Source organism: Talpa europaea (assembly GCF_964194135.1).
Source record: "Talpa europaea genome assembly, chromosome: 15".
Taxonomy (NCBI): Eukaryota; Metazoa; Chordata; class Mammalia; order Eulipotyphla; family Talpidae; genus Talpa; species Talpa europaea.
Genome location: NC_140083.1, coordinates 7,975,528 through 7,995,136, shown reverse-complemented (window position 1 = coordinate 7,995,136; position 19,609 = coordinate 7,975,528).

The following is a 19,609-nucleotide window of genomic DNA, read 5'->3' as shown; positions in this document are numbered from 1 at the left end:
CTTATATAAATAAAATAAATCTTTAAAAAAAATTAAAAATAAAACAAGTGAAATTACAAATTCCCTAAAAAAATGTATTTTTCTAAACCAACCAAGGAAAAAGTAGGAAAACTAAATGACCTTAAGACCATTTAAAATTTACCACAGAACCTCAAATGGGATTACATGTAAATTCTACAGAATGCAAAGGGACTTATCCTAATTTTTCATAAAAACACTTTGAGCAAAAGATGGCTGACTTTTGGTGCAGGTAGAGATGGAATTATAGCTTATCTTTCCCACTGATTACAACTAAAACTCCAGTCTAAAAAAGTAATCAAATAGAGGATTCTGAAGAATATTAACAGTCCCCCTGGAGTGGAAAATAAAAATTTGAAGAATGACTGACACTATATGGTGAGAAAATATTTATAAATTAGATGTTTTCAAATGATACAGAATATGTATCTAGAATACATTAAAAAAAACTCTTAAAACTCAACCATAAGAAAACAATCTAATTTTTAAAATGAGAAAGAAATCAGAACAGGTAATTCCCCAAAAAAGATCTATGAGTGGCACATGGAAAGATACTCAACACTTTTAGGCACTCGTTAAGATGCCATTGCGCACCTATTTATTTGACAGTTGAAATTAAAAAGTAAATCATAGGGCCTCCCCGGTGGCGCAGCAGTTGAGCGCTGGGTTGCGAAGCTGCCCGCGGCCTCTGCGGCGCCGGTTCGATCCCCGGCTGCTCCCCGGCCACCGGAGGAGGGTCCCACATGGCGCGCAGACCTCTCCTGCCGCCCGCTGCTCCCCTCAGCAGTGTCCTTCGGTCCTTCTGCCTGCTCTGCTCCCCGCTCTGGCTCTGGTGAATTCTCTCACCCTCCCGCGCTTCTGACTGTACCCAGTGCTTGTATAAACAAAACAAACAAATAAATAAATAAATAAACATGCCTCTATTAAAAAAAAAATTTAAAAAAAAAAAAATAAATAAAAAGTAAATCATAGCAAATGTGCATAAAAGGGAATGAATTTTACTCTCTGTCAATTTACAATAAGTAAATTTTAAAAATAAAATGATAAAAGTTTTTCCAACTCATTCTTTACATCTTCCATAACCCAGATATCAAAACTGTATAATGCTATTAAAATAATGGAATATCGCGGAACAACCTCGTGACTGAGTATACACACAGACACCAAATCAAACAGCACAAAAATAATACAGCATGACCAAGCTGAGTTTATTTCAACAATGCATGATTGGTTCAAATTTAGAACATTTATTGTTATAACCTCTCAATTCCAAGTTAAGGGGAAATTATTCACAAATGATCACATCAATGGATAAAAAAATGAATTTGTCAAAATCCCACACCCATTCCATGCTCCTTTTATGAAAAAACTTATTCCTACATACATACAAAAACCTTGAAGCAAAAATCAAACTCAGTCATAAAATATTGAGTGCATTCTCTTTACAATCAGGAAGAAGATGAGAATGATAGCTACGATCAGTTATTTTTGATATTTTATTGGAAATTTCTAACCAGCAAAATGAAACAAAAAGAGGAAATAAAAGAGAAATACATTGAAAACCAAGAATCAAAATGTCATTACTTTTGGAGATGGGATTTTCTATCAATAACTTCAAAGACTCTATTGAAAATTATTATGATGCATGAGAAAGTTTAGTAAGTTTAGTAATTTTTCCAGATAAAAACCCAATATATAAAAGTCAATTGCATTTCTGTACATTAATAATAGTCAAGTTGAAAATGCAGTGACAAATGACATATACAAAAAATTAAAATCAGCAAAACATATCTAAGTTGTCCAAGAATTTTGTGCTAGAAGTATCAAATGTTATATGAAAGTCACCAAAGAAGGTTCAAATACTAGGAAAGAGGTACTTTGGTAACAAGAAAATTCAACACTGTATGTTATCATTTCCTTTCAAATTAATGCCTAAATTTACCAAAATTCCTATCAGTAACCCAAGAAGAATGTTTATGGAACATGGTAGACTGAGTCCAATGATTGTAATTACAACCAAGAAGCAGTGAATAAATAGTCAGGATTCTCCCAAAGGAGACCAAGGCATCAGGACTCAACATCAAGCCACACTAACTTATAATTGTGGGAATGAGGCAAAAAAAGTCACTCCAAGAAACCTCAATAAACTACCCTGCACATACCCTCACCTAGAGAGTCACTAAGGCTTCAGATCAATCTTTTACAATATGTATTGTAGGTGCATAGATATTAATGATAGTTATATGATGACTTGGTCCCTTGATCATTAGACAGTGTCCATCTTTGTCCTTGGCTACCTTATTTGACTAAGAATCTAATTTATCAGATGTGAGAATAGCAGTTTCTGCTTTTTTTCTCTGTTGTTACTGGCTTGGAGTATCTTGCTCCAGCCTTTCATTTTAAGTTTGTGTCTGTCTGTAGGGCTTAAATGAGTTTCTGCTCGGCAAAGTACAGATGGCTGATATTTTTGACCCACTTTTCGCTTTTTAATTGGTGATTTCAGACCACTCGAGTCTGGGTGATTATCGAGATATGAGGCTTATTTGCTGTCATTCTATCTTAGTTTTTGATTGTTTTGTCTTCCTGCTGATTCTTTCCCCATTTGTTTCGCTCCGCTCTTTCATGTGACTAGCTTTCCCTGGTGTTTCTCTAAGTTGCTTCATTTTTTTTCTTCTATTCTAGTGCTTTGGGGATCCTAAATTCCTGCTCTGTCTCCTTGTTGATTCTCTTCGTGAGGTGGGTGGTGCTTCACCAAGTCTGGTAATGGGCAGCGAGCACCGGTGGAAATAATCGGTGAGCCACCAGCCTCAGGGCACCTTGCATTGCCCAGCCCAGGTGGTCTGGTGCAGAGCCTGGACTGCCAGGTACAGGAGATTGCTCACTTTGAAATTTTTGCACTGAGAGTGGTGAGAGGACACCACTGCCCAAATTTCCATGTCTGGGTCCAGGTCAGCTCTGTGCATCACTTTCCCTTTGTCTGATCTTACCAAAGGGAGGGAGGGGTCCATCCCTTATACCTGTTGCTGGTCCCCGGTCTCCCTGCAACTGAACCCAAGGCAGCTGGGACAGTACCCGCAGTGGTGCCTTCACTTGTCAGCCCTTTCTGAGCCTCCCATTGGTGATACTCATCTTGCCCTGCAGGAAGGTGCCAGCTTCCAACCAGTTCTGCCCTCCTGGCTACAACCTCCTTTGCTTCTTCATTCACCTTCCCCATAGCAAACACCAACCTCTGTGCAAAGCCTTCAGGAGAATCCTGTTGATGAACCTCCAAGTCTTTGCTCTGATCTTAATTTACTTGTGTTTAAGATCAAGTAATACAAACCTCTCAATTCTGCCATGTTGTGGGTGGAGTCTGGCAAAAATTTCTTAACCTCATCAGTAATCAGGAAAAGGTAAAATAATGTATTACAATGAAAAAATTTAAAAACCTAACAACATCAAAGATGTGAAACAGTAAGAATCCTCATTCATTCACAGAAGAAGTAGAGATTAGAACAACCACTTTGGTCAACAGCTCCGCACCCCTGAGGAGGTCAAGCAGGTACTTGCCTTATTATCCAGCATTCTACTACTAGGAGCAGATTCTACATAAATGCATCTTTAAAAGTACTAAGAGACATTTGAAGAATATTGATTGCAGCATTGTTTTTTAAAATGGCAAAAATGAATATCTAAATGTCTGTCAACTCTGAAATGGATAAATAAATTGTGCTTCTCTCTCTCATACAACATAAATAAATAAGCCTTGAAAATAACTACAGCTAGAAGTGCCAAGTAGGATAAATCTCAAAAAAAAAACATAGTGTCCAAGGGGAAAATAACAAGTTGCAGAAGAATATGTTCAGTTTACTCTCATTTATTCAACTTTCAAAAACAGACTACATTAAATAATACATAATTTAAGAACACATGCATTTCTTATAAAATTCATTTAGAAAAGCCATCAAATTGATTTTTAAAAATTCAGGACATTGGGTACCTTATGAGGAAGGGGGATAAAATCTGACAAAAGCACAGAAAGCATCAATAGTATTAGTAACACTTTATTTTTCAATCTGGAGAGTGAGGTACATGAGATTCGCTTTATTTCACTTCCTAACATTGTCTTTTGTTGTTAATTCTTTATTTAGCAAGTGTTTTTTCATTTGTTTCATTTTTATTTTTTATTTTTAAACTTTGAGTATATGTGAACTCATTCCTGTGCATCTACAGCGTATTTCACAGTTAAAAGAATGTGGAGAAGAGCTAATAAGGAGATCAGGAGTGATGGTTAAGGGGTGCAGGTTTGTCTTTGGGGTCATGAAAATGGTCTGAAACCCACTGTAGTGATAGTAATCATTCTCGGTGAATATGCTAAAGTTCATTGGATGGTAGAGATAGACTTTAAATGGATTGTTTACAAATTATACATTAATATAAGTTGTTAAAGAAGAATTAATAGAGTTGAAGAAGAGAAATATTGGTAGCTTTTTGGGTAATGTTGGATGAGGGAATAAAAGGTAAGTGGGGTAACTGAAGAGTGGTGTGGAATCAAAAACAGGTAGTTGGTTTTCCTTTAATGGAAGTAGGCTAGATGAATATGCTTGCTGAGAACAGGGAAAAAGCAAATCTCGTGTAATTGTAGAATTTGAACAAAAACAAGCCTTTCTATATGAAGTCTGAGACTACTTTTTGAGGCTTCTGCTCATAGGACTCTTTCAAATTATTTTTTTTGTAGAAGAAAATAAAATATCTTTATTTACATAATTTAATTATATATGTATGAAGAACCTACAGGGATATGCATTTTAAGTAAGTGGGGTAAATTGAGGATATTGATATCTTGAGCTGAGCTTGAGGCAGATCAAGATAATGACCTGAAGCTGTAAGGAGAGAGGAAGGAAACTTACAATGTGAAAGAATGAAATCTTCTGTAATTAGATGTTTGCCCTGATATATAAATCGGTTTCTCTGATAAAGACAGAGTTGCCTATGAGTTAGTGTTCAGTCAGTCATGGGTCCCTTTCACTCTTTGAGTCAATCTTTGAGGCACATGGGACTCTGGGGTGGATGTCATCCTCGCAGCCTGTGAGATGTCTAAGCCATTATGTGCAATGTGGAGCCAGGATGCACAAACTCTAACCAGGTTGGAACTCTTCAGTGAGTCAGTGGGATCAGGTATTTCCTGGCTGCCATGATAGGCAGATGGACTCTAAAACTGGGCACATGGAGGGCAGCAATGGGGCAGCCTCAGATCTGTCTACTTTCTTGTTGAACTTCTCCTATAAAAGCCACCCAATGACCATAGGATTGTTCCGAGATCTGGAGTCCCCAAACTCATTCTAATTTTTAGCAGACAAATAGGACATACTGGGTATGAGAAAAAAATTCTTGTTTTCAGTTGCTTTGACATGCACATCCCACTTCCCCAGAGAGCAAAGATGGACTCAATAATAATTCGACCCACTTTTCACAGAAGTGAGCAACAGCAGGAAAACAAAAACCACTAACATGAATATCTGGAAAACCCATATTCTAAATACAACTCTGCCATGATTGGTTTCCTTTTTAATCTTCCCTATTTATAAATAGGATATAGTTCATCAGCTTTGTATTCTATCACTTTCCCATTGTGTAATAGCCACCTGTTTGGGGCTAGCATCTTCTCCCGATGCAGTTAGTGGGTAAGCCCTGGACCTCCAAGCCAATCAAATTCACTCCATCTTGCTTTCCACAGTCATTGGTTGAGAATGTCATGGGTCTAAGCCAACTGGCACATGGAACTTCCCTGGTCACCTGGAATGGTTCAGAGAAGACCCCATCGTCACAAAGTTCAAGCTACCTGATGATTGTGAGAAGGAGCACTCTACTTTCCATTAGACATAAAATTGTTATTTGTCACCACTCTGTGGCCAGATCTGGGGTGTAGCTTACACCGGAGAGCAGGGCTGAGTTATAAACAAAGGAGGCTTTATGCTGTGTCATTGACCTATTGGATTAGCCCACACTGAAGCCCACTGTATCTCAAGCTTCCCTGTGACATGAGCCAACAATCTCTTCTATTGTTCACTCCAGTTTAAATAAATCTTCTAATCTTTGCAATGTAAAGAACACTTGCTGCTTCATGAAGATAATATTTGCCGAATTTTTTCATGGGACTCCAAGTTTACACCAATAACTCATGTAGAAGATTGTGTACAAATGTATATTTTCAAAAAAGTGTAGCATCAATTTCTTTTCTCCAAACGTTGGGTGAGAGTGAGGGGTAGATCCCAACAGGAAGTGGGAGCAATAGAAAGAGTAGGATTTAAATCGCTCATCTAATTGACTGCTATAGTAATGTCTCTTAACTGATGTTATTAAATTCACTTTGAGCAAATCACTCAAAGATGCAAAGATCACTCACTTTGTATCTTTGAGGGTCAGTCTTCCCATCTACAAAAAGATCCCTTAAATTATATCTAGAGTCATTTTGGTCTATCAATATAAACTGAGGGGAAGAATCATGTCTTATTCATCTATTAACAATGTCAAAATAATAATAATTAACATTTATTGAGCACACAAGTTGTGCCATACTCTGTGCGTAATGTTCAACACACATTTTCTCATTTCATCATCACAACTGTTGTCCCCATTTTACATATAAGGATACTGGGATTAGTAGAGTTAAGTTGCATATCTAAAGTTAGAACTAAGTGATAGAATAGGGATTCAAATTTGACTCTAGACCCAGAGCATGTACTGTTTGTTTGTTTTTTTTTGTTTTTTTTTTTTTTTTAGATTTACTTATTCATACAAGCACTGAGTACAGTCAGAAGTACGGGAGGGTGAGAGAATTCACCAGAGCCAGAGCAGGGTACAGAACAGGCAGACTGACGATGTACACTGCTGAGGGGAGCAGCGGGTGCTGTAGGAGATGTCTGTGTGCCATGTGGGACCCTCGCCCCGTGACTGGGGATCAAACTGGTGCTGCAGAGGCTGCAGGCAGCTTCGCAGCCCAGCGCTTAACCACTGCACCACTGGGGAGGCCCCAGAGCATGTACTTTTAATGCTGAGTAAGTAAGTTGTAGTTTTATGCATCCATTCAACAGGATTTATGGTGAGTCAGTCTATGTCAGCCCATGCCTTAGACTGTAAAGACAGACAACACTGGACTTAAATGACGTCAAACTCTAGAGAAAGAAACCATCTAGAAAATAAATATATACTATTTTTTATTCATGTCTTGTGTCCTCCACTTAAACACAGCAGCCACTTCATATATATTTAATGAAAAAATAAATGAATAAGTGAAAGGCTATAAAATGAATATATGACAATGAAAAGTTTCTGAAAATATAATTAAGTTTCTAAGACAAAATTCGGTTTTGAAAAATGATGGAATATTGAAAAGGCAGGGACTCTGACAAGAGTCTTTTCATGACTTTCAAGACTCCTCTGGCTTTCTGCCCGAGATCACTGCAGCCCTATCACCACAGAAGAGAGGGAGAGAAGCAGGGGGTCCAGTCCATGATACCCCAGGATGTTCCTGGCCATGAATCATCCCATATATGGTCCATTAAGAGGCACCCAATGTCAGTGTCATGTACAAGGCACATTAGTTTAGGCACAATTTTCCCCACCATATTAGCACTTTGAAGGAAATAGAGCAAGTTTTCCAATAATTAAATAAGACTCTGTAACAGAAGATAAATGTCTTTGGTCCATGTAATGATGAGTTTGATGGCTTCAGGACCTACTGGGCCTCCACATGTTAAACTTTTAGGGAACCTGGGAAGTCATGTCCCCAATATGAAAGCAATGGATTCGGGGAAAAAGAATACACCCTTGGTCATATTTTTAATTTTGATGAAACTGTTAAAGAAGAAATATGTGCAGGTGTAAAGTTGCTGAAGATTGACCATGGGTTAGGTGTATTTGCTCGAGAAAAGTTAACTGTTAGTATTTGCACTAGATTTGTCATTGTTTTTTGAGTGCTCTGGCTACAAACTGCTTTGAATGTTCTTCCCCAGAGCCCCTTCATCCTGCAAAGCCATTTTTTAAGCATGCAATTCTCATGAATTCATGGCATTAGAGCAGAAATGATTTTATGAGCCTTTAATTTATAGGCATTCCAGATTCCAACCAGTCTTCCCACCTGTTGTGAGCTAAATGAGATGTCTTTTGGCCTCCAACCTAGTCTCCAGAACTTCAAAGTGCTGTCTTATATTTTTGATGATTCTCAGGAGATTCATATTCCCCGCTGCCCTTTGGCCTTGGTCTTTGGTGTCCTTGTTTTACTGGACACCTCAGTCTTGGTGCATGGTGTATTTGTTGCATATGTGGTTAACCCAGATAGAAACTCAATCTCCTACTTTCATATAATCACACACAGTGGGCTCCTATTAAGCTGTTTTTGTGTTGGCTAACTTTCCTGAAGTCATGTATGTAAGAGAGGAAAGTTGGGACACAGTTTACATCTCAAGCATATCATTTCAAATTGCGTGTCTGCCGGTGCTGTTCATAAGGGTTTTGGTGGTACCTACCCTTGGGATCCTTTGCATTTGCTGATCACCTTGTGTAGCTTGACAATATCATGGCCATGTTACTGATTCTCTACCCTCTCTTCCTTTTCTTTTTTTCCTCTTTTGTATGTTTTTGTTTTTTTATTTTTTAAATTTTATATATTTTATGTCATTTTTCATTTTTGCACAATGTATGCATTTTCATCTTGGTTATAGTCCCCATAAAATTCCCACCCCCTCCTTTTCTATTTTTTCATGTGCTTATCCATCTTTCCCTGCCTATGGACAAAAAAAACTTCTTCTCCTTGATAGTCCTCTCTTTTATCTCATGCAGGATACTTATGCTTTTCCCCCTTGCCAGAGTTCCTGATAACACCCAGTCTTTCAGAGCCCCAACTCCAGCCCAGAAACTTACTAAGGTATTTTCTTTAATAAAAGACAATTTCCTCCCTAAGATAATTATGACACCTCCTGTTAAGAGAATGCATTTTCATTCCCAATCTATTACTGAAGACTTTTGCCTTCTAGGAATTACCTTCTAGAATTTCTGGATCTGAAAGGTTCAGATCCAGTGGCACCCACTCAGATCAGTATGCAAATGGGTTAAGGTTCACTTTCTTCTCCTTAACTGCCCAAGTGTATCATTCTCCATACACTGCCCCCCCTCCCCGCACCTTGTCACTGCAACCCGGATGCCATGTGTTGGGATGGCAACATAAGATGGTAGAGTCTCTGCTTTTCTGGTACCTGGAGGATTTCAGGAAGAAGAGACTCTTATATATCAACACAGCACAGTTAGCAAGTGCAGAAATAATACTTCATAGATAAATAATGGTGTGTTTGTGTTTTTCTTTTTTAAAAAAATATTTATACAAGAACTGGGTACAGCTCAGTGGTGCGGGAGGGTAAGAGGATTCATGAGAGACAGAGCGGGCAGCAGAACAGGCAGATGGACCAAAGAAAGTGCTGAGGAGAGCAGAGGGTGCCATGTGGGTTTTTCCCTGGCCGGCTAGGAATCGAACCCACACTGCAGAGGCTGTGGACCGCTTCACAGTGCTGCGCTTAACCTGCTGCACCACCAGGGAGGCCCTGTTTATGTTTTTCTTTTCCACAATGCAACCTGACCTAACATACCCATATGCATTTGGCTGTCACAGCTATGCCTATTTTCTGTCTTTTCTTAGGTTGCTACCTGACAAGTCCCTTTATCATAGATGATTTTCGTTGGATGTTAAGCATTTGCAAGAAAAACATTTTCTGGCAATTTTGCATATGCTTTGGTAATTGCATTTCCTATTACTCCTTTTCTTCCTTCTTCCCTCAAAAGTGTCATTTGCATATCCAAAAACATTGCTTTCTTGTCTATTTGAAGCCTGAAATTTTGTTAGACCCTGGAAATTTAGAAGTAAACATGATAGATACACTTGGATGGGTCTGGTGCCACTTCACTGTTTGTTGAATATCTTCAGTTCATTGATTGAATCACTCATTATTCAAAAATCTATTCAGCCTTTGATGTGCCATACTAAGTAGTCGTAATTTAGCTGAAAACAAGACAAATGCACTCACTAATCCTCTTGGATCTTGAAGACTCAGAGCAAACACAGATATTGAACAGATAACTCCAAGTGTCAAGAGTACAATAAAGGAAATCATCATCATAATGACAATAACTGACAGTTATAGGCTTCTTATTACATCGCAAGGACTCTGCCATAGCTTATTTAATGCTCTCAACATTTTTGCCCCAATTTGATACTGAAAGGGGACACAGAAGCATGGAGAGGTGATGTAACTTATGCAAAGTCCACAGTTGTGAGTTGTAGCTACAGGTACAACTCTGGACCTTGGGATTCTAGCACCAACACTCTTAACCGCCCCACTATCCTATAAAATCTGAGGGTCAGGGGAGATTTCTGGAGGAAGTGATGGTTGGTCTGAGATCACAAGTCTGGGTTGGAATGACTTAGTTTTTGAAAGGACCTGAGAAGCACATTCTCTGGGTGAGAGGGTGCACGGGTGGAGTTCCTGAGGCCTCCTGATGGTGTTCCAGAAGTCCTGGAGTCCAGCTACCCAGCCACATCCAATTTGGTATCTTTCTTTCAGCTCTCTGGGATGACTCCACAGTGTGTGTTGCAGAATGACTCAGTACTCCTTTCAACTGGGATCTTGAGCGTGCAAGCCCAATTCACTTATGGAAGAGGGCGCTGGGTTCCCACTCCCCTGTGTCTATAAAGGTGAGCTCTCCCAGTCCTGAATCACCTCTTCCAATGAGAGTGAAGTTGGCTGGAGGCACCGAGGGAATCTGAGGAAGACAGTGTAATTGCCAAGGTGACAGATCAAGTCTTCTCTTTGAAAAATCCATTCCCAGAGGGGCGCCCAAGCTTGTGACTTGAAGAAAAGAGAACCGCCTGTTGTTTCCACTTCAGTGGGTATTTGATAGTCTTGTGGACCTATGGGAAAGAGCTTAAGAGTTCAGGAAGAAGAGAGGGAAGCAAAATAAATCTCTTATTTCTCTTTGAACTGGAGAAAAATGTGTCAAATCCAAGAAGGACAAACAGAGCAAATCAAGACTTCCTCTCCCTTTTTGCCTTCCTCCTTCCTCCTACCCCTTCCCTAAGTCTTCATTTTCTACATCGGTCCACCAAAATTTGAAGAGTACCTGAGCTTCTTCTCAGACCCCAAGCACCTGCAGCTCACAAGAACTGTGCGATTTTCTTGTACTTGTGAGTGTAAATGGTCTTGTTTACACTGCAATGTTTCAATTTCATTTATTTGTTTATTTACCTCCAAATGCAAACATTCATGTACATAATCTTGCCTTCATTCTGTGGATGTGTTTTGAAGTCAAGCCTTTGATCACACCTCAATGGGGATGACACCCCTTTAAAATGTGTGACTTTGGGCAAGTTATATCCCCTTTCTGAGGCTTTGTTGGGAAAATGGAAAAATGATATGATCTCAGGATTGGAGAATTGTGATTTAATTTTTTGTATGCAGGGATCCAAAAAATTGCAGGTACTGTTAACGTAGTTATTATGATGATGAAATAACAGGTTTAGACCATTATTAATTAAACAATAATTATGTAGCAACTGCTTTTGCCTAGAGTTATGCTCTGTCCCATAAAGATGAGAAAAGATGATTTCTGTTCTTCAGATGCCTCCAATATTTTTTTAACTTTTTTTTTAAGATTTATTTATTTATACAAGAACTGGGATACAGGTCAGAGGTGCTGGAGGGTGAGAGAATTCACCAGAGACAGAGCAGGGAGTAGAACAGGCAGATGAACCAAAGACACTGCTGAGGGGAGCAGCAGGCAAGGCAGGAGAGGTCTGCAGCACTATGTGGGTTTCTCCCTGACTGGCTGGGACTCGAACCAGTGCTGCAGAGGCTGTGGACAGCTTCACAGTGTGGCTCTCAACCCACTGTGCTACCGGAGAGGCCCCAGATGCCTCCAATCTAACAAGAAATATAGAACTCTATTTGTGGCAAAAGTATCCCAGAGACTCACAAGATTTAAGTCTGCTGAATGAAAAGGGAAGAACAAGGGAAGAAAAGGGAAGAACAAGCAGAAAGGAAAGTGAAGTACATGGAAGCTTGGGTGAACTCTCTAGAGCTGTCTTTCCTCCATGGAAAAGCATGGAAGGGTACCCTCTGGGAGTTGGTAAAAAACACCCAGAGAATGAGTGAGAACTGATGAGTGAGAACTGTCCCAGTGTTGGGTTTAAGCTTGTTGAATGGAAAGAAAGGGGCAGGCAAGGGGAAAAGAACACACGAGAGGCTTAATTTGGTCTCTTGCATGAAAGCAGAACCCTAAGTATATTAAAAGTCTATGAAAATACACAGAGGGCTCCAAGACTCTCTTTATCCGTCTGCCCAAAACTACAGTGACCCTGCCCTGTGTATGCTTATCTGACTTATTTCATTTAGCATAATGCTGCCTCAGTCCACCCATGTTGTGGAAAATTCCAGAATTTTATGTTTTATAGCTGAGTAATATTCCATTGTGTATATGAAACACATTTTTAAAAGACCTTTTATAGTTGTTTTAGGTTCACAGCTAAGTTCAGAGAAAGGTACAGAGGTGTCCCCTTTACTCCCTGACCCCCACATGCACAGCCCCTTCCATCATCAACAGAATGAACCTACATTGTCAATCAGTGAATCTTTATTCACACATCCCCACACAAAGTCCTTAGGGGTGTACATACTATAGATTAGGACAGATGTATAGTGACTTGTAGCCATCATCACTATATCAAAGAATTCTCTCTCCTAAATACCTCTTTATCCCTCCCTCCCCACAATACCTGACAACCCCCAATCATTTTACTGAGTCCATAGTTTTGCCTTTTCTAGAAGCCATATGATTGGAATCATAAGTGTCCTCTTCAGATTGACTTCTTTTACTTACTAGTTATGTGCATTTACTACTCCTCCATCTCTTTCAATGGCTTTAGAGCTCTTTTCTTTTTAGTACGTAATCACATCCCACTGCCTGAATGCACTGCAGTTTATTTACCCATTCACCTACTGAAGGATACCTTTTTTGCTTCCAAGTTGGGCAATTGTGAATGCAGCTGCTATAAACATCCTTGTGCAGTTTTTTGTGTGGACATGAGTTCTCTACTCCTTTGGATAAATACCAAGAAGCGCGATTGCTGGATCATATGATAAGAATATGCTTTAGTTTTCTAAGAAACTGCCAAACTGTCTTCCAAAGTGGCTTTATCATTTTACATGAAAACACATTTTGAAAATCAGATCTCACTTATTCTTATAAAATCTCTGCAAAAAAAAGTTTGAATGTTTACCCCTATTTTAAAGATGAGGAAATTAAAATTGCAGGGCATATAGGGACTATCCTCATATAGCTGTAAGGGGCAGAGATTGGGGGGGGGTGCAGCTTGGATTTTATCATGAAGACTCGGTGCTTTTGAGACTTGGAATTACTCTCCCTCCCTCTAATAAATGCTGCAGTTGATTCCAGTCAGTTCACAGCGGACAAATCTACTTGGTTGTTTGGGGTCATATAAATGAGCAAGAATGTGAGGCAATACTTTTTCTCTTCCTTCTTTCAGCTGACAGTTTTGACCCTGTGTAATATCCATTTTCATACACGAGAGCATTTAATTCGATGGTGTCTCAAGAGAGTAGATGACCCTAAGTTTAAATAATGACAATAGAACATCCTTCCCTGATCAAGCTCATAGTGGAGGATCCTCTTCATTCTCTGAGCCACAGGAGTGTCTCACGATAAAATACTGAGAATGCTATAAACATAGGGGTGCAGGTGCTCTTTGGAATTGATGTTTCTGTGTCCTTTGGGTAAATACCTAGGAGTGGAATTGCTGGATCCTATGGAAGCTCTATGTTTAGTAGGTCCAGAAATCTCCACACAGCTCTCCACAGTGGTTGGACCAGTTTGCACTCCCACCAACAGTGCAGAAGAGTTCCTTTTTCTCCACACCCTCACCAACATTTGTTGTTGCTAGTTTTTTTAATATGTGCCATTCTCACTGGTGTAAGATGGTATCTCATGGTAGTTTTGATTTGCATTTCCCTGATTACAAGTGACAATAGCTAAGCTTTGGAAACAGCCCAAATGCCCAAAAATAGATGACTGGATCAAGAAGATGTGGTCCATATACACCATGGAATATTACTCAGCATTCAAAAAAGATAAACACATGCAATTTGCAGCAACATGGATGGCGCTGGAAGGGATCATGCTCAGCGAAATAAGCCAGAAAGAAAAAGAAAAATACCGGATGGTCTCACTCATAGCAGGAATCTAGAAAACTTAAATAAGGGACCAGGAAAATGAATAACTATAAGAAAGTGAAAATCAAAATCAACAAAAAACTATGAACCAGAGACACTTTTTGGGGGGTGGGGGGCGGGAGGGGAGGGATTGGGGTCAGAATGGGGGGGTTGCAATTGTATGGGGAATATAAAAATAAAATTTATTATTAAAAAAAATAAAAAATAAAATACTGAGAATGATCTTGATGTCTTTAGAAACATTTAGTTTAATCCATTAGGGACTTGTAAAAATTAGAAATGACTTTAAAAGAATCTTAATATCTTTGCATTTAAATGGCACTTAGTCCAACCTCTTATCTCATCATTTTCAAAATGGCCATCGTAGCAAATTATTGTGTCACTTTCTGAATAATTGCAGCAGTGGCAAGAGAAAACAGGGTTGGGGGCTCAATGTCCTGTTTAACAGTCTAGTCTACTGCTGGGAAATCCCCACAGTTAGAAATTTTTTCCTAATATGGAACGAAAAGATGCATGCCTGTCCCTGCTGCTCATTGAATCTTAAAATTTAGGATCTGAGAGATTGAACATTTTCAGATCTAACATTTCAGAGCCCTTACTATTTGTTATTATAGTTATGAGTTTAAACTTAAACTCTCATTCCTGTGTGAGATAGTTATCATTACCCTCATTTTACAGATGGAGAAATCAAGGCTAAGAGAACTTGAACCACCTTTCATTCTAATAAAATGTGTAATTGGGGCTTGAATATCACCTCTCTACCATCTAAACTGTGCTCTTTCAATTCTTACTTCTGAGAGTTCATGAATGCTCTGAGAAATGCTGTGATCCAATGATTCTCAGCATTTCCCCCTTACCCAGGCTATTCAAGCTCCTGTAAAAATAGCTCTCAGAAATTGTTGCTCTGCTTTTTGATAATGGGAGCAGAGGAGGGAGAGTCACATCATTTTCCTCTTCTTTCCCACCTACAAGGAAAGCAAGGCCTCAGGATTTCCCAGGAGGTTTGCACAGATTGAAGAAAGCATAGCACCCTGAAATTATAGACAACTCTACCATTTTCCGTTCATTCCTCATATCTTTTTTTAACTAAGAATCTCTAATAATTTAAACTCTGCATTTTACAATGAGAAAGTGACTGCCCAGATAGGGTATATTTCACAAGAAATGTGTGCAGATGGGCATTCACGTAAAGTGAACCTACACTTGGGAGAAGTTCGAAGGTCTCTGAAGGGCAACTAGATTCATTCAAAGTCATCGTTAAATTGACACCTCTTCAGGTCAAACAGGTACACACTTTGGGAATTCAAAAGCAATGTGTACGGCTGTCCAGGCGATGCCCGAGGTGAGTTATCAGTCATTGCACCTTCAGCTCCATTTTTTCACTTGAAAGGACTCTGGGATGGATGTGCCCATGACTCAAGTTTAGGGTCAACATTGAAGGCATTTTTCACAATTTTCAAATCAGCTTAGTCAAATTAGTGTCTGGATTAATCATGACTAATGTATTCACTGGGTTTTAAAGACAAATTCAAACTCAGCTCTTATTTCAGTTCTTCACCTTTGAAGCCTATTTGACAAAAGTCCTCTATGTTCTGTTGTTGTTGGGTTTCTATTTTTCTGGAAACATAGGGAAGAATCAGGGTTAACTGATCCCTAATGGGAGGAAAAAGAAACTATTGCATCTTCTGTGTGATAAGAACATTCACAAATTGTTGTACTAGAATTGTATAATAATCCCCCTAGGTAGATGGTGAAGTTTTTATCTTAGAGATGTGGAAATTGAGGCTAGCAGAGTTTTGTAACTTGCTAATGACTGAAGACTCAGAAGGCCAGAACAGGATTTAAATATGCATGATTTGAATTTCTTTGATTAACACTAGACAAAATCCCACAGGGTCTAGATTCCCTTGGGTTTTGTTAAAAGAGAAACCGAGGCATACTAAAAAAAAAAAAAATAAAGAGCTTATATGTGCAAAATCAACATGAATCAGGTAACATCCCATCTTGCAAATGGGGGTGCTCCAAAGATTTGTACAAAATAAATGACTTTTATAGGAAGAAGCAGGAACAGGGAAGTTATTCTAGGCAAAAAAAAAAAAAAAAAGTGGGTGGGTTATTATAAGGTTACTTCCTCTAGGGATGGCAGGGAACTTTCTGGAAGGTAACCCAACTAGTGCTGATCAGGCAATTCCTGATTGATTGTTTTAAAATTCCCCTTCTGGGAGAGCTGAAACTGTAATTAAGTCAAGTCTTGATTTGGTGGCTTGGGGTTTAGCATAAGCAACTCTGTATTGGACCTGCTGTCTTGTTTTTAAGTCCAGAAAAGAACTTTTAAAGCTGTAATCTAATTGCTAAGTTATGTTAACCACACCAAAATTCTATAACTTTTCCCTTGAGCCAGACCTTGTTCTAAGCACTTTAGACAGGCAGATAGATAAAGTATCTATTAACTCCTTTAATTCAATAATGCTTTAAGGTATATAGACATGTTATACTGCATTGATGGATGAGAAAACTGAGGCACAAAAGGTTTAAACCCATATCTTCGCTTTTTCAAATAGTCAGTGGAGAAACCAAGAGTCAGAGCCCATTTCTTAACTACTAAACTATATTGTAATTGGGTTAGAAAAACAGGCTTTATTAATGCAAGTAGGGCCCTAGAGTATTTCCTTCTTTGGTGCAAAAGGGTCCAGATGACATTGGCACACCAGCTGAGCGATGGAGTGAGCTGCAAGATCTTAATGGTAAATGTCATCAAAATATGTCTGCTGTGCTGGCAGGATCAGCGAGCAGTTTCCGAGCTTTTGGTCTCATACACGACCTTCCTAGAGGCAATGTCTTCCTGGCCTCGCCTTCAGTCTCCTCTGTCTGTAGGCTGAGTCCACACGCCTCATGTCCATTGTCCTTCCTGTTATGTCTGCTTTTCCAATTTCCATTTGTTTCCATAACTTGCTTCCTACCTTCTATTCCCACTAAGTTTGTTTCTGGAATGAGCAGGCCCGAGAACGGGAAGACTGTCTCATGCCTCTGTAGCTTTTTGAGTTCTGTTCCCCATGGAATGCTCTTTCTCACGATCTCCATCTGACAAACTCTTACTTACCCTTTGAGACTCAGCTCTAGCAGGTGCCACTCTCAAATTCCCACTGATGTCGTCCAAGCAGGGTTAACCCTTCTTCATTGACTTGAGTCCCTGGGCTTGAATGTTTGCACTCCTCTTGCTTCTCATGCATTTGTCTATATGTCTACTTGTGTTAATAGACTGTTATCTCTAGAGGGGAGAGGTAATTATTGTTCCTCTTTGTATCCATAATATTTGGCATGTAAGGAAACTCTGTATTGACTGAATGAGCAAATGTAGCATGTTGAATGCTGTCATCCAATAACAGGAAATTTGTAAGAATATATGGCACCTATGTGACCTATCAGGTCTCTGGTAAATTTGGACTCTTAATGTATTGCCTTGCGTCCTATCACCTCTAGGGGTGAAGTAGAACAGGAATTTAGCACAGTGGCTGCAGCCCCTGCGTTCCCCATACAGTATTTTTAAAGAACACTACACATTTCAGAACCAAGTGACTCAAACCCTGTTAGTTTATCTCATACCAGGTGCCACAGGTTGTAAAACTTCTCCTGTCTTATAAGCAAGAGGTTAGGGGGCAGGAGCTTTTGATAAACAAAATTGGTCAAGTCTCATTATCTCAGTTGGTAAATACTTGCCTCTTTTGTTAAATAAAACTAGCCAAAACCCACTCAGGATCCCCCCTGCAAGCCCCGCCCCCTTGAGCTAAGCCTGTTTATCTAGGCTGCCTAAGACCCAAGGTGGGTTCTCCTCTCACTCTGCCCACGCTCACACCTGAGTGTGTCCTCTCACCTACAATAAAGCTGCTTCTGTAGCTCACCCACACTGACTCCTGCATGCATTCTTTCCTGCGTAGAAGCCAAGAACCTCAGGTCCCTCAGTACCCCTGGACCCCATCAGGCAGTGAGACAGATTTAAAGAACCAAGCCTAACTCTAGGAGAGCGCTCTGACAAGGCACCACTGTTCTGAGCAGTGAGCATGCTCCTATATGCAAGAGGATCTTCCCAGAAGGAAAATGGTATAGGAACTGGCATGCGTAATAATCCCCAATTATTGTTTTAGATGCTTTTAGAGCAGAACACTGTTGCCAGTAAATTGATTTAGAATCAATAAGTACATTGAGCAACTGAGAACTCTATAGCCTCCTATTGATGTCAGTCTAATTTGATTTGATTTCATTTGACTTAGTTTTAACAACAACCCTATGTGATATGGCCAATTATTTCCATTTCCGAGATGGGAAATCTGAGGCTTGGTATACTAAAAGAATGACTAAAAGTGGCAATAGAAAGGATGTGAAAGAGGTGGTGTTTACGTTCAGATATTCTGACTCCAAATCAGTGCTCTTTCTACCATCGCAGAATTAAGTATGGAAGCAAAATGACCAACTTGCTAATTCAAGTTGATCAGGACAACAAAGTGGTCTCTTTCCTACCCCAGGGAGTATTGTTTATTGAAATCAAGGAGGAATTACAGACTTGGGATGGGGCCCACCAAATATGACAAAATCTAAGTCTGGTATGAAGACACCCATTCCCTTCCCAGTTGCTCAGAACACCTTCCTCCGGGCTCTCGGGTGCCCTGTCCGGTGAGTCTGCAGAAGGAGTTGTCTACATGAACACAGCTTCTCCTCCCTCAACTCCCATTCACTCCTCAGTCTTGGAATGTGGGTTTTTATCCCCACCACTCTTAGAAGACAACATCTTTTCTCCTTATTTTTGTTTCAAGGAGGGAACAGCAACCTCACTGTTTCTTTCATCTTTTAGTGGTAGATAAACTCATCTGACTGATATGGGGAAAAGACTGAAGCCTGCTTCTTCCCCTTCTTTCAGTGAGCTGTTAATCCATGCACTGAACTTACACACATTCTACTTTGCAACCCAGAGAACTAATTGGGGGAGGAGAGAGGGAGAGAGAGGGAAAAAGGACATCAGAAAGAGAGAGAGAGAGCAAGAGAATTTGACCTCACAACTCAGCTGCATTTGGCTTCCATCTGATAGAGGGGTCCTCATTTCTCAGTTGATTCTGCCCATGGTGCAGACACTACTAATCAGCCCCCCAAACTGATCACACTCAATTGCAATCACTTTTCTCATCCGTGACTTCCTAATTGCCATATCAAAAGGACTGACTCAGTCCTCACTGCATCTGATGTCTCAGTAGCATCTGATAGTAATAACCATCCCTTCCATCTTGAAATTTCTTTTTCCTTTGTCTTTTCTTTCCTGGTCATTCTTT